Here is a 15,758-nt window from a genome sequence, read left to right on the forward strand (position 1 = left end):
ACAACTACTGAGCCCATGTGCCACAACTACTGAAGCCCGCGCTCCTAGAACCTGTGCTCCGCAACAAGAGAAGACACCGCAATGAGAAGCCTGCACACTGCAACGAAGCGTGGCCCCCGCTCGCCGCAACTAGAGAAAGCCTGCATGCAGCAACAAAGACCCAATGCAGCCAAATAAATAAAATAAAATATATAAATAAATTTATTTTTTAAAAATTCCCTGCTTCATCCACTGATCCATAATCTACCTTCTGGTGGTGGGTTCTAGACTCACCTCCAGGGAGTTTCATGTCATGGACGAGATGAGCAGAGACCAGAAGAAGTGAAAATGAGGACTGCCAAGAGAAGTGGATACAAAGAGGGGCTCTACCTCCCCCTTAGGATCGAGCCCATCCTCCTTTGCGTGGCCACAAGCCCCTTCCCCACCTAGCCCCATCTGCCTCTCCAATCCTCTCTCAGGAGAAGAAAACCAACCTCAGTCCAGTTCCTGAGGCTACCTCTCTTCTCATGCACAGCCTGTTCCTTCTGCCTGCATTACTTTCCCAGCTTCTTTGCCTGCTGACCTCCTATTCATTCTCATAACTCAGATGTCACAGATGTCACTGCCTCAGAAAGCCTCCCCTGATGCCCTGAGATGGTTTGGTGCCCTTCCCTTTGGTACCCCTGTGCCTCCTCATCATGTCTCACTTTGTTTCCTTGCTTCCCCCTCACTCCCTGTGTATGAAGACCCACCCCTATCTACCCTTCGCTAGAATGAGAGCTATATGACCCTGTGGCCTCAAGTTGCACAAGATGTTTTCTACCCAAAGATCCCCCAGGAACTGGAAAGTACCCAAGAGCCAAAGGAAGCTACTCTTCAGGGCCAAATGGTCTTTGTTTGCATATCCTCAGTTCAAGCCACCAGCAGAGACTAATCTCAGAATCTCAACTCTTACATTCCCTTGAGAGAGAGTTGGATGGCCCCAGCCTGCCTCAGAAGAAGCTCCCAAGCCTCCCCGCTGCACACTTGACTGTGAATTGCAGTCTACATCATGGCGCCCCCTAGAGCGGAGCAGTGCACAGCCTGCCCAGCTGGAAGGCTGGGCACAGTAACACTGAGTGTCCACTAGGGTGGGCCAGGCTCCCTGGGAGCTGTGGGAGCTGCCTACACCATACAGACTACAGGGCACCTATAGGGGCAATTTGCAGAGAAAGGTGTGGACTGATCAGATATACAAAGATCTGTAGTTGTCATCAGAGTCCCAAAGGGTTCACAAACCCATAAGAGTTTTAAAATTCCTAAGGAGATATTTGGTGAACACATAAAAATATTCATATTAAAAGGGTGTGTACGTGGGCTTCCCTGGTGGCGCAGTGGTCAAGAATCCGCCTGCCAATGCAGGGGACGCGGGTTCGAGCCCTGGTCTGGGAAGATCCCACATGCTGCGGAGGAACTAAGCCTGTGTGCCACAACTACTGAGACCACGTGCCACAACTACTGAAGCCCACACGCCTAGAGCCCGTGCTCCACAAGAAGAGAAGCTACTGCAATGAGAAGCCTGTACACCACAACAAAGAGTAGCCCCTGCTCGCTGCAACTAGAGAAAGCCCGTGCGCAGCAACGAAGACCCAATGCAGCCAAAAATAAATAAGTAAAATAAATAAATTTATATATTTAAAAAAAGGGTATGTATGTGAATCCATCTGCACAGCCCGCCACCACCATTGTTTCTGAGAAGGGTGCTTGAGATGGGGTGGGTTTCCCAGGATATGAAATAAAAATGAGAATAATGGGGCTTCCCTGGTGGCGCAGTGGTTGGGGGTCCGCCTGCCGATGCAGGGGACACAGGTTCGTGCCCCGGTCCTGGAGGATCCTACATGCCGCGGAGTGGCTGGGCCCGTGAGCCATGGCCGCTGAGCCTGCGCGTCCGGAGCCTGTGCTCCGCAACAGGAGAGGCCATGACGGTGAGAGGCCCGCGTACCGCAAATAAATAAATAAATAAATTAAATAATAATAATGATAATGATATCAGTTACCAGATTTACTCAGTGTAGGTACTTTTCTAAGCCCATTACATACAATAACTCATAGAATGCTCTCATAGGTAGGTACTGTTATTATCCCCATTTTGTAGAATAGGAAACTAAGATAGGAGCAGTAAGGAACTTACCCAAGGTGATCAGTACTCAAGTGATGGAACCAGGGGACAAACGCAGGGAATGTGGCTATAAACCGGTGTCCAGTGCCTGCGCGTCTATCTCCCGGCCTAGATGAAAGCAGATTCAAGCCGGGGTGGATAACTAAGTCCAAGTTGTCTTCACCAACTTCCTCACTGGAGGGGGAGGTTAGCCAGTCTTCCAACCCTCTGCCCCTGCTCCAGTCCGAAGGGCCCCCAGCACTTTTGGCTGAAGCCCATCCAGGCAACTTGGAGTAGAGACTATCATGTAAAGTCTTTTCTAAGCCTAGCGGGGACAACCTTTGGAGACAGGCCTGCGTTTCCATCCTGGCTGTGCTCCTTATTAACGTGGGCAAGGCTCCATTTCTCCAATGGAAAATGGAGAGAATAGTGCCTGTCTCATGGGGTTGTTGTGAGGATTAAAGGAGAACATATGCTCATAAAGTACACAACGCTGTAAGCACTCAGAAAGCAGTCGCTGCTCTCTTCATTCACCTCCGGTTGAAGAAAAGAAAACGCCTTACAATTTTTTGGAGGTCTATCTTATAGCTCTGGAGGTTGGAAGTCTGAAATGGATTACTGGGCTACAATCAAGATGTTGAATGGACTGTGTTCCTTCTGGAAGCTCTAGGGAAAAATCCATTTCCTTGCTTTTCCAGCTTCTAGAGGCTGTCTACATTCCTGGTCGTGGCCCCTTCCTCCATCTTCAAAGCCAGCAGTTTAGCACTTTGAAGTCTCTCACTGACTCTGACACTGACTCTCCTTCCTTTTTCACATATAACGAATCTTGTGATTCCATTAGGCCCACCTAGATTATCCAGGATACTCTCTCCATCCCAAGGTCAGCTGATTAGCAACCTTAATTCCATCTGTGATTATAAATTCCCCTTGCTATGTAATATAACATATTCATAGGCTCTGGGGATTAGGGCATGGACCTTTGGAAGGCCATTACTCTGTCTACCACAGTGGTAAGTAAGAAAACAGTGTTGTTGGGCAATGACATACTGGGACTTTGAGCCATGAGCACACTTGTGCTCAAAAACCGATATGGCTCCCACTGCCTCCAGGAAAAGGGCCAGACTTCTCAGCCTGGCAGGCAAGGCCTTTCATGACCTGGCCTCCATCCCATTTATGAACGGGCACTTTCTGGTCTCCTTGCCTCTGCTCTACCTGAAAGGCCTTTTCTTCCAGTTATGATCATTCAAGTCCTTCCATTCATCATCGCCAAGTTCAAATCTCATCTTTTCCGTGAAACCTTTTCAGAACCCCCAGAACGACTCTCCCTCCTCTGACACTATTACAGAATGTCTGGACTGGAGTTATTTGTGTTTGTCCCGGTTTGGGTTGGTCCCCATCTGACTATGGGCAGCTGAAGTACAGAGACTACTGTAGCAACCGTCTGTGGTTCTCACACTTGAGTGTGCATCAGAATCACCTGGAGGGCTTGTTAAAATACAGGCTTCAGGGCCCAACATCCAGAATTTCAGATTCAGCAGATCTTCAGTGGGACCTGGAACTCTGAATTTCTAACAAGTGCCCAGGTGACCCTGATGCTGTTGGTCTGGGGAACACGCTTCAAGAGCCACAAGCATGGAAGTTGAGGTGATGGCATGAGGCTAGAATTGGATCTCAGCTCTGCCTTTCATTGCACGACTTTGGATACATCCCTCGCTCTCTCTGAGCTGCTCGCTCATCTCTAAAAGGATTCCCTGCATTTGGATTCCCTCCCTACCCCGTTGGGTTGATGTAAGGAGTAACAGGCTTAAGACAGTGCTATGCACCTTTCTGGTACTGAGTAAATGGCATAGAGCTCTATGTCTATAATTGTCCTCTCTCTGTATTTTGGCTTCCTAGTGGGTGTTCAGTAAAAACTTGTGAGTTGGTTTTAGGGAAGACTACTGACTTGGACCCTGATGAAAAATGTTGGCAAAATGAGAAGAGCTAAAATAGCCAAGTTGCCTATGTCTGAGTCAAAGGAATCCTAATTACCTTCACACTGGGGAGCATTTTCCTTCCATGACTGGTGACCACACAGTACAATAACAATCATGTGTATCGTCACAACAGACTGCAGATCAACTGTGTTCTAAGTTCATGGGCATTTATCCAACAAATGCTTCCCCAGCACCTCCAAGGAGCCAGCCTGGTGCCCACTGGCTTGGCTCAGGGGATGATCTGCCTGGAGAAGAAGACTCCTTGTGGCTGGGACATTGCCTTCAAGCTTCCCTGAGGACCTGTTCCCTTAGGATGCCAAACACACACACACACACACACACACACACACACACACACACACACACACACACACACACACACACCCATGCTTCTTTTGCGGCTCCTGGAGCAGAGCATCTTCTCCCGACTTACATTTGTCGGACACAAGTCTTGATCTTCATGGGCAAAGGGCTGTGTCTGTTTCCCCAGCATCTAGCATGGTACACACAAAGGAAACGTCCAAGGTCAGAATGCAACCCCCACAATGCCAGTCAGGAGACTGGGCCCATGATGGTTAAGACCATGAGTCTTGGAGTTCAGTTGACCAGATTCCAGTCCCATCCCATTTTCTCCCTTGCCTCACCCTAGTCACAATCCTGTCTACTACATCTAGCTGTGTGACCTCAGGCAAGTAACTTCATCTCCCTGAGCCTCACTGGGGATAATAATACCTATTCTTTAAGGTTTTGGGGAGATAAAACAAAACCGGTCCTGAAGGGTCTCTATGGGGAGAGTTGTTTTCCCAATTTCGGCTTTTGGCAGAGTGGCCACCAGAGGGCAGTCGTCCCCATGCTGGGAAAATAACCTGCCTGGTGATCTGTGATTCCTTTGAAGGAACACACACACACACACACACACACACACACACACATCTGCACACGCGTACACAAGGAGGATATGTGGCCTTGATTGGGTCAACACAGCCACTGGCCAACAGATGAGCATCCTGCTGGTCACTCTCCTCTGTGGTCACTTGAGGACTGGCATGAGCCTGAGACCAGTGAATTGGCATTTACTGGGACATTCTATTCTTTATACCCTAACCATGGGGACACCTGGCCTTTTCCAAAGTGGTTCCTTCTGCTTGCTGTGCAGCCTTTTCCCCCTCTTTGCTTTAGCAAATGTCCTATTCAGGTCCCTCCCACCATGCCCTCTCTGAGTTCATTCTTCCATAGATGGAGTCCATCTAGGTTCCCAAAACACTCTATTGCCTCCTTAATGGTAGCATTTAGAACACCCATTAAATTACTTATGTGCAGTTTAACTGGAGGTTAAGAGTAAGGATTGTTGGGGACCTGCAGCCTGGGTTCTGTCACTTACTGTGTAACTGTGTGCACATTACCTAACCTCTCCTAGTCTCAGTTTCCTCATTTGTAAAATGGGGCTAATAACAATATTCAGCACATAGGGTTTTCCTGAAAACGACACAATATTATGAATGCAAAGCCCTGGTTTGATGAACAAATGAATGAGTGAGTGAGTGAATGCCTATTAAAACCCATGGAGTTGTGGAAACTATAAAACATTGATAAGGGATATTGAAGATGATTCAAAGAAGTGGAAAGCTATCCCATGCTCTTGTGTTGGAAGAATTAATATTGATAAATATTAATACTACCCAGAGCAATCTACAGATTTAATGCAATCTCTATCAAAATACCTATGACATTTTTCACAGAACTAGAACAAATAATCCTAAAATTTATATGGAACCACAAAGGACCCAGAATTGCCAAAGCAATCCTGAGGAAAAAGAACAAAACTGGAGGCATAACCCTTCTAGACTTCAGACTGTACTACAAAGCTACAGTAATCAAAACAGCTTGGTATTATGGCCAAAAGCTACATGAAAAGATGCTCAATATACACACATAACTGAATCACTTTTTTGTACACCTGAAACTAACACAACACTGTAAATCAGCTATACTTAAAAACAAACAAACAAACAAAATAAACCAGCATGGTATTGGCACAAAAACAGACATATAGATCATTGGAACAGAATAGAGAGGCCAGAAATAAACCCATACACCTATGATCAATTAATCTACAACAAAGGAAGCAAAAATATACAATGGAGAAAAGACAGTCTCTTCAGCAAGTGGTGTTGGGAAAGCTGGACAGCTACATGTAAATCAATGAAATTAGAATACTCCCTCACACGATATACAAAAATAAACTCAAAATGGTTTAAAGATAAATATGGGACTTCCTTGGTGGTCCAGTGGTAAAGAATCCACCTTCCAATTCAGGGGACGCGGGTTCAATCCCTGGTCAGGGAACAAAGATCCCGTGGGGCAAATAAGCCCGCACGTCACAACTACTGAGCTCACGTGCCTCAACAAGAGAGCCCGCGTGTTGCACCCTACAGAGCCCGTACGCTCTGGTCCCACACACCGCAACTAGAGAGAGAACAAACCCCTCATGCCACAACTAGAGAGAAGCCCACATGCTGCAACGAAGAGCACACGCTCTGCAACAACAGATCCTGCATGCCTCAGTGAAGATCCCGCATGCTGCAACTAAGACCCGACTCAGCCAAAAAAAAAAAAAAGTGTATATATATATATATATATATATATATATATATATACATGTGTATATATATATATATATAGAGAGAGAGAGAGAGAGAGGGAGAGAGAGAGAGAGACAATGATAACATAAAACTCCTAGAAGAGAACATAGGCAAACATTCTCGGACATAAGTTATAGCAATATTTTCTTACATCAGTCTCCCAAGGCAAAATAAATAAAAGCAAAAACAAACAAATGGAACCTGATCAAACTTTAAAACTTTTGCACAGCAAAGGAAACTATCAACAAAACAAAAAGACAACCTATGCAATGGGAGAAAATATTTGCAAAAGATGTGACTGACAAGGGGTTAATATCCAAAATATACAAACAGCTCATACAACTCAATATAAAAAAACTCCAAAACAACCCAATTTTAAAAACGGGCAGAAGACCTAAATAGACTTTTCTCCAAAGAAGACATACAGATGGCCATCAGGCGCATGAAAAGATGCTCAACATCACTAATTGGAGAAATGCAAATCAAAACCACAATGAGATATCACCTCACACTGGTCAGAATGGTCATCATCAAAAAGTCTACAAATAATAAATGCTGGAGAGGGTGTGGAGAAAAGGAAACCCTCCTACACTGTTGGTGGGAATGTAACTTGGTAAAGCCAAAATGTAGAACAGTGTGGAGCTTCCTTAAAAAACTAAAAATAGAGCTACCATATGATCCAGCAATCCCATTCCTGGGTATATATCTGGAAAAGATGAAAACTCTAATTCAAAAAGATACATGCACCCCAATGTTCATAGCAGCACTATTCACAATAGCCAAGACATGGAAACAACCCAAGTGCCCATCAACAGATGATTGGTTTAAGAAGATGTGGTATGTACGCACAATGGAATATTACTCGGCCATAAGAAAGAATGAAATATTGCCATTTGCCGCAACATGGATGGACCTAGAGAATTTAATACTTCGTGAAGTGTCAGACAAAGACAAATATTATATGATATCACTTATATGTGGAATCTAAAAAATAGTACAAATGAATCTATATACAAAACAGAAACAGACTCACAGATATAGAAAACAAACTTATGGTTACCAAAGGGGAAAGGGAGGTATAAATTAGGAGTAAACAAACAAACAAACCCCATGGAACTGTAAGCTTCTCAGGGGTAGGAAGTTTTCTTTCTTTTTTATATTGTGTAATGCCTGAAACCCAGTGTGGGCACGTTACTAGTGCAATGGTTCTCGAAGTAGGGTCCCCCCTGACCAGCAGCCTCAGCATTACCTTGGAGCTTGTCAGAAATGCACATTTTTAGGTCCCACCCCTGACCTACTGACTCAGAAACTCTGGAGACGGGGCCCAGTAATTTGTGCTTTAATTAGCCCTCCAGGCGATTATGATGTGTGCTAAAGTTTGTGATCCACTGGCCTAGAACATAGAGGCTCAGAAGTGTTTCTTTAAAAGGATGTACCAACCTGTAAAATATGTGATTTGAATTAGAATAGGCTGTAAGCTCCATGAAGGCAGCAGGGGCCATGGTTTCCCTAGCACCTAGCAGATGCAGGTACATAGTAGGTGCTCAAAAAATGTTTGTAAAACAAATAAGTGAAAATCCCTTCCAGTTCTTTTTGTGGTTCTTAGTATCTTAAACTTTCCAAATTTCAGTTTTATTACCTGTCCTCTCTCCCAGGATTGATGGAAGGATCAAGAGGCAAATGAAATATATGAATATACATAACAAACTAGTATTGTCATACTGCTAAGCCCCATCAGAAATTCTCCTTTACAACCCCCTGAGAGGTCTGGGCTTCTATCCCTGCTCTAATCTAGAACTTCAGGCACCTTAAGAGTTCTGTGTGCAGACGCACATCTGCCAGGCCTTGTCCATTCATGGAAAGAGGAAGCCAGCTCCTAAAGCAGGTCAACACACTCTTGACAAAGAAGTAGCAGTAGTTATGACCCTACCCTGGCACCGTGGCAGAGTACACTGTAGTTAATTGCATGGGTTTTGAGCCATCAGATCTGGGCTTTTTTCTTCCTCTTGTCCTATTGCTTTGTCCAGGATCACCAGGATGATGTTGAGTTGTAGGTGTCCTGGTCTTGTTTCTAAGGTTTTACTCTTAAGTATGATATTTGCTGTGGAATAGTAATTACTGTGTATTCTGATTTACCTATCGGGTTTCTAAAAACCATAAATGAGTGTTGAATTTTTCCAGTGTTTTTCCTGTATCTATGGAGATGATTACATGGGTTTTTCCTTTAGTTTGTTAACATGGGAATTGCATAGATTGCTTTCTTTCCATTTTTGAGGGCAGGAGTTTGTGTTATGCGTGGTGTCAGAACAGCACCCAGCACTTAATAGGCACCTAAATATGTTTGCTGAATGAATAAAGGAGGAACAGATTCCTAGGAAAACTTCCGAAAAAGTAGCATTTCTAGTTCATATTCTACACATAAGAAAAGCTTGGAGTTTTGCAGCAAATGTGCTGACAACATGTTTGCATGCCTAGGGTCAATCCAAGTTGGCTGTGATTTATTTTTATTTTACAAGGCTATATTTAACAGGTTAATATGTATTTAGGATTTGTGTCTCTACGTTTGAGAGAATTCCTCTGGCATTTTCTTTTCTTGCATTGTCCTTGTCTGGCTTGGGGATCAAGGTTATCCTAGCCTCATGAAACACATTAAATGACTTTTGTTTCTCATTCTCTGAAAAATGTGTAAATTCAAGATTAAGGTTTAATAAAACTTGTAAACTCCATCTGGCTCTGGTATCATTTGGAGTCAGAAACTCCTGAATGCCCATTCAAGCTAGTTAACGATTTGTATTTCTTCTTGAGCCAGTTTGGGTAAATTTATTATTTTCCAGAAAATTTTCCCTTTCACATACATTTTCAGCTCTGCCTCTCATTGGCTGTGTTATCTGGGAACTCTTTTTTTTAAAAACAACTTTATTGAGGTATACATATATATATATATATATATATATATATATTTTTTTTTTTTTTTTTCTTTTGCGGTACGCGGGCCTCTCACCGCTGTGGCCTCTCCCGTTGCGGAGCACCGGCTCCGGACGCGCAGGCTCAGCGGCCGTGGCTCACGGGCCCAGCCGCTCTGCGGCATGCGGGATCCTCCCGGACCGGGGCACGAACCCGCGTCCCCTGCATCGGCAGGTGGACTCTCAACCACTGCGCCACCAGGGAAGCCCTATTGAGGTATATTTTACATAATCTAAATTTCACCGATTTCGGGTGTACAGTGCATTGATATCTAGAAATTGCATCAAGTAACTACAACTATTACCATAAATTTTCATGTCCCTATGTCCACTTGTAAAACAATAGCTTTGTTGAGATATAATTCATATACCATACAATTCAACTACTTAAAGTATACAATTCAGCGGGTTTTAGGGCATTCATGGAGTTGTGCAATCGTCACCACACCGATTTTCGAATATTTCCATTGCCCCCTCTCAATAAATCCCTGTACATTAGCAGTCATTCCTCTTCCTCCTTCCTCCAAAGCCTTAAGCAACCACGCATCTACTTTCAGTCTCTAGATAGGCCTTCTCTGGATATTTCATATAAATGAAATAATATCCTATGCCGTCATTTGTGTCTGGCTTCTTTCATTTAGCATGTTTTCAAGGTTCATTCATGTTGTAGCATATATCAGTAGTTCATGTCTTTTTATTTGCTAAATAATGTTCCATTACTATATGAATATACTCTATTTTATTTATCCATTCATCAATTGATAGACATTTGAGTTGTTCCACTCTTGGATTATTATGAATAATGCTGCAATGAACATGTGTGCACAAGTTTTTGTGTGAATATGTTTTCAGTTCTCTTGGGTATGTATGGGGTGGAATTACTTCGGGTGCATCGTGGTTTTATGTTTAAACTTTTGAGGAACTGCCAAACTTTTTCCCAAAGTGGTTGTCGTATTTTACGTTCCCACTAGCGGTGTATAAGAGCTCCAATTTCTCCACATCCTCACTGGAGCATCGTTATTATCTGTCTTTTAGATTATTGCCATCCTAGTAGGCATGAGGTATCTCTTAGTTTTGATGTGCATCTCCCTGATGGGTGGCTAATGATGTTGTGAAGCTTTTCATGCACTTAATGGCCATTTGTATATCTTCTTTGGAGAATAGTCTATTCATATCCTTTGTACATGTTTTTTTTAGTTTGGTGATATATATATTTATTATTAAGTTGTAAGAGTTCATTCTATATTCTGGACACAAGTCCCTAATTAGATATATGATTTACAAATATTTTCTCCCATCCTGTAGGTTGTCTTTTCACTTTCTTGATGATGTCCTTTTCAACAAAAAAAAACTTCTTAGTTTGATAAAGTCACATTTGTCTGTTTTTTTTATTTTGTTGCTTGTGCTTCTGGTGTCATATCTAAGAAATTATTGCCTAATCCAAGGCCATGAAGATTTATGCCTTTTTTCTAGGCATTTTATAGTTTTAGCCCTTATATTTAGGTCTTTGAGTTAAATTTTGTAGATGGTGTGTGTTAGGGGTTCAACTTCATTCTTTTGCATATGGATATCCAGTTGTCCCAGAACCATTTGTTGAAAAAATTATTCTTTCCCCAATGAGTTGTCTTGGCATCCTTGGCAAAAACAATCGACTGTGAATGTGAGGGCTTATTTCTGGACACTAAATTCTATTCCATTCATCTATCTATCCTCGTGCTTGTATTGACTACTGTAGCTTTGTAATGAGCCTTGAAATGGGGAAGTGTGAGTCCTCCAACGCTGTGTTTTTTCTTTTTTGAGATTGTTTTGGCTGTTCTGGGTCCCTTGGATTTCCATGTTCATTTTAGGATCAGCTTATCGATTTCTGCCAAGAAACCAGCTAGAATTTTGATGGAGCCTGGGTTGAATTTACAAACCAATTTAGGGAATATTGCCATCTTAACAATATTAAGTCTTCCAATCCATTAACATGAGATGTCTTTTTACTTATTTAGATATTCTTTCATTTCTGTCAACAATGCTTTGTAATTTTCAGAACATAAGTTTTGTACCGCTTTTGTTACATTTATTCCCAAGTATTTCATTATTCTTGATGCTATTCTAAATGAAATTGTTTTCTTAATTTTGTTTTTTGCATTGTACACTACTAGTGCATAGAAATATAACATTTTTGTATGCTGATTTTGTACCCTACAACCTTACTGAACTCATTTATTAGTTTTATATTTTTTAATGGAGTCCTTAGGATTTTCTATACACAAGATCATGTTATCTGCAAATAAAGCTAGTTTTTCTTCTTTCCAATCTGGGTGCCTTTTATTTTCTTGCCTAATTGTCCTGGCTAGAACTTCCAGTACGATGTTGAATAGAAATGGAGGGAGTAGACATCCTTGCCTTGTTTCTGGTCTATGGGAAAATGCATTCAGTATTTCACAATGAAGTCTGGTGCTAGCTGTGAGTTTTTCATAGATGCTTTTTATCAGACTGAGAAAGTTTCCTTCTATTCCTAGTGTGCTGAGTTTTGTGTTTTTTTTAAAATCATGAAGGGGTGTGGAATTTAGTGAAATGTTTTTTTCTGCATCTATGGAGATGATCATTTTCGACCTTTATTCTATTGATATGGTGTATTCCATTACTGATTTTCAGATTTTTAACCTACCTTGCCTTCCTGGGATAAATCCCATGGTATATAATCCTTATTTATATGTTGATAAATTTGGTTTGCTAGTATTTTGTTGAGGATTTTTACATTTCTATTCAGAAGAGCCCTCGTGCCCACTTACAGTTCATCTCATTCCCACCTCCAGTCTCAGGCAACCACCAGTTTACTTTTTGTCTCTATAGATTTGCCTATTCTGGACATTTCATACAAATGGAATTAACAATAGGTGCTCTTTTGTGACTAGCTTCTTTCACTTAGCGTATTGTTTTTGAAGACACTCTCATCCATATTGCGTCAGTACTTCATTCCTTTTTGTGGCTGAATACTATTCCTTTGTCTAGATCAAATAGTTTCTCTCTTCACCGGTTGATAGATATTTAGATATTTCCCATTTGGGCTATTATGCTGCTATGAACATTCATGTGCAAGTCTTGTCTTTGCATGGACACATTTTCATTTCTCTTGAGCAGACACCTAGGAGTGGAATTACTGGGTCCTACGGTAGTTTTCTATTTTTGAGAAACTGCCAAATTTCAAAACTAGCTTCTACCATGTTATATCCCTAGGAGCAAAGTACAAGGGTGACCTGGGAACTTATTCAAACGGAGTGTTTCCTCATCTATAAAGTGGTGATAATAATAACACTGACTTCATAAAGTGAACATCAAATGAAATTATCATATGTGAAGGACTGAGCACACTGCTGTGTCCAGACACATGTGAAGGCTTAAAAAATGGTGTCTTTTTTGTTCCTTTGTCTATGCTAATGTCTCAAACCTCAGCCCTTGCTTTGCTTACATGGATGGGATTGTCTTCATGCCCTCCATGTAAACTGACATCTTGGTGTCATGTTCAAGACCCTCCTCATTAATCAGTCCCCTGTGGTCTAACAGGACCCCCAGACCTAGTTTCCCGATCCCACTGCGCTTAAGGTCTGTGTCAACCACTTTGGCTCAGCAGGTTTCCCCAGGGCAAGAGCTCCAAATTGGCAGAGTTGGGGCAGCAGGCAGTGCTCTGTGATGCCACCCTTGTCTGCTGGATGGCAGGACAGAAGGTATTGATTGCTCTGCTTGGAAGGAAGTCTCCCATCCCTCATTTACCGTTACTCCAGGCTAGTCTTATTTATCTGTTAAGACATAATTTGGGCATCACCTCCTCCAGGAAGCCTTCCCTAATGACTTCCCCTCCCAACTCTTATAATGTATATTATTGCAACTGACACATCATTTGTAATTTTTTTTGGCCATGCTGCACGGCATGCAGGATCTTTAATTCCCCAACCAGGGACTGAACCCGCGCCCCCTGCATTAGAAGTATGGAGTCTTAAGCACTGGACCGCCAGGGAAGCCCTGTAATTATATTTTTACGTGTCTGTGTCTTGTGAGCATCCTGAGGATGGGGACTATTCTTATTTATCTCTATCTCCCCAGTTCCTAGCACACAGTAGGTATTCAATAACCCATAAATGGCCATATCTGTGTACAAAGTATTAACAGCTACATACTAGTGTCAAGGAAAAACTCTACAAAAAAACTGAACTGGGCCTTGAGGAATAAGCAGGAGGGCTTCCCTGGTGGCGCAGTGGTTAAGAATCCACCTGCCAATGCAGGGGAGATGGGTTTGAACCCTGGTCCAGGAAGATCCCACATGCCGTGGAGCAACTAAGCCTATGCGCCACAACTACTGAGCCTGCGCTCTAGAGCCCGCGAGCCACAACTACTGAGCCCACGTGTCAAAACTACTGAAGCCCACATGCCTAGAGCCCGTGTTCGGCAACAAGAGAAGCCACTGCAATGAGAAGCCCGCGCACCGCAACAAAGAGCAGCCCCCGCTCGCCGCCGCAACTAGAGAAAGCCCGTGTGCAGCAACAAAGACCCAACTCAGCCAAATAAATAAATAAATAAATAAATTTATATTAAAAAAAAGAGTAAGCAGGAGCCTGCCCAGGTGAATTGCAGAGAAGGGGGAAAACATGTTGTTTTCAGGAACTGACAAAGAAGTCCAGTGTGGCTATGGGTGGTGGGAAGGAGTGGCCAGTGAGGCTGGAAAGGTAGGGTAAGCCAGTTGCAAGGTTAGAAATGGACGTTCACACCAAGTGAAAGGGCACTTTATCCTGAGGGCAGAGAGAAGCCATCCATTAAGAAGGGGAGTGACATGATGAGAGCTGTGTTTTAGAAGGATCTCTCTGGATTAGTGGGGTCATGGTTCTCAAACTTCACCTGCACTAGAATCACCTGGAGGGCTCATTAAGACACAGATTCTGGGTCCCACCCCCTGAGTTTCTTATTCAGAAGGTCTGGTGTGGGGCCTGAGAATATGCATGTCTCACAAGTTCCCAGGGAATGCTGGTTTGAGGGCCACACTTTGAGAACCACTGATACAGAGGATGGGGTGGAGAAGAATGGGTAGCGGTGAGAATATTAAGGAAGCTACTGAAATTGCTCAGGTGAGAGGTGATGGAGGCAGACGCAGGGCAGGGGCTCCCAGTTTAGATCTGGGTGCTGCTAACTTCAGGGTCTTATTGGTGAGATTTCAGGCATGGTACTAAGCCAACGTGGGGAAGGGAGCCTGTTTCTGGGCATAGATCAGCCAGTTGGTCAGAACAGGCTCCACCCCCGGCCTGGGAGGACCAGACCCACACTTGGTAATGACCTTCAGAAAGCACAACAGAGACAAGGGGCCCAAGTCTGTCATTTAATGCCCAATCATCACAACACGTGGAGGCTTACACGGTGCTCGTCAAGGCAGGACACACGGCAAAACCAGAAACCCGGCCAGAGGTGAGTGACCCGCATGGAATCCCAGCACAGAAACCAGGGTCCCTCTAGACACATGCAAGGCTTCAGCACTTACCCAGGAGCCAGCAGGCTGGCTGGGCTTCTGCTCACCGAGGGTCCCCATGGTAGGCTAGGGTCCTAGGATGAGGTGGGGACCTCAGGACACAGTGATGAGAACCAGAAATCTGCTTGCAAACAACCCCAAAAGTCTTTCACTTCACATGCTTTAAGCCACACAATGCTTGGACGCAGGAGCACCCAAACTCTTTCACTAAAAACTAAACACGGCGCAGAACTGAGGCTGAACACCTGGAAAGAGGAAATAAAGTCAAAACCACGCTCCAGCCAGTTTTAACACCCTCTGCCCTCCCCCTCGTCTTCCCTGTAGCCGCACTGCTCAGACCATAGCGTGGCTGTGGAGGAGAGATGCTACTCTGGTTTTAAGAAATCTCTCTGAATCTCCAACTCTACTGCACAATTTTTTTTTTTTTTTTGCAGTACGCGGGCCTCTCACTGTTGTGGCCTCTCCCGTTGCGGAGCTCAGGCTCCAAATGCGCAGGCTCAGCGGCCATGGCTCTCGGGCCCAGCCGCTCCACGGCATGTGGGATCTTCCCGGACCGGG

The sequence above is a fragment of the Delphinus delphis genome, chromosome 1 (assembly GCF_949987515.2).
Source record: "Delphinus delphis chromosome 1, mDelDel1.2, whole genome shotgun sequence".
In the NCBI taxonomy this organism is placed as follows: domain Eukaryota; kingdom Metazoa; phylum Chordata; class Mammalia; order Artiodactyla; family Delphinidae; genus Delphinus; species Delphinus delphis.